Below are 556 nucleotides of genomic sequence, written 5' to 3'. Positions count from 1 at the left end.
ATGGTCTGAAACAGTCTTTGCAAGCTTGGTTTGGGAAGTTCAACACTGTAATTTTATCACTCTCTGTTTTATCAGCATTATGCATCAAATTCAGTATTTCATGAAAAGACCAAGCCCATTGAGATTGATTGTCAAATTTGTTAAGTCGAGTGATCAACTTGCAGCTATCTCACCAAGCCTCTCATCGGTCCTCGTGTTAATTACATTTGTAATAAGCTAGGTACATGAATTGTATGCACTAGCTTGAGGGGGAGTGTTAGAATAGGAATAGGTTTAACCAATCCTATTAGAATAGGAATAGGTTTATACAATCCTATTAGAATAGGAATAGGTTTATACAATCCTATTAGAATAGGAATAGGTTTATACAATCCTATTAGAATAGGAATAGGTTTATACAATCCTATTAGAATAGGAATAGGTTTATACAATCCTATTAGAATAGGAATAGGTTTATACAATCCTATTAGAATAGGAATAGGTTTATACAATCCTATTAGAATAGGAATAGGTTTATACAATCCTATTAGAATAGGAATAGGTTTATACAATCCTA

At 32.4% G+C, this 556-nt stretch overlaps 1 protein-coding gene across 3 annotated transcripts in view; it reads left to right on the top strand.

The window, feature by feature from the left end:
• LOC102586412 (protein DDB_G0276689) overlaps nt 1-556 on the top strand; it is a 73,480-nt gene that overhangs the window by 68,391 nt on the left and 4,533 nt on the right. The window lies entirely within an intron of this gene.

Source organism: Solanum tuberosum, unplaced genomic scaffold (assembly GCF_000226075.1).
Source record: "Solanum tuberosum cultivar DM 1-3 516 R44 unplaced genomic scaffold, SolTub_3.0 scf00225, whole genome shotgun sequence".
Lineage (NCBI taxonomy): Eukaryota > Viridiplantae > Streptophyta > Magnoliopsida > Solanales > Solanaceae > Solanum > Solanum tuberosum.
The sequence above is the reverse complement of the archived record's forward strand: the minus strand, read 5'-3'. Positions and strand labels throughout refer to the sequence as shown.